Consider the following 397-nt stretch of genomic DNA (forward strand, 5'->3'; position numbering starts at 1 on the left):
CTCCTTGGATGATCGCATCCAATTTAAGGTGCATACACCGCCACCTACTGTACTGGAGTATGAAGCCAGTCACGGGCTACGTACATAAAATTCCCTTTCCTTTCTTGTTCTATCTGTGATTTGGTTGTGCTGTTACCAGCCCATTGATTCAACAATCTTAAAGACCGGCCACTCTGACTTTAGACAGATCCCGCCCACCCACCTAGCATCACTACTCTGGATGGTTCTGACTTAGAATATGTGGACAACTACAAATACCTAGGTGTCTGGTTAGACTGTAAACTCTCCTTCCAGACTCACATTAAGCATCTAGAATTGGCTTCCTATTTCTCAACAAAGCATGCTTCACTCATGGTGCCAAACATACCCTCGTAAAACTGACTATCCTACCGATCCT

Source organism: Salvelinus fontinalis, chromosome 9 (assembly GCF_029448725.1).
Source record: "Salvelinus fontinalis isolate EN_2023a chromosome 9, ASM2944872v1, whole genome shotgun sequence".
NCBI lineage: Eukaryota > Metazoa > Chordata > Actinopteri > Salmoniformes > Salmonidae > Salvelinus > Salvelinus fontinalis.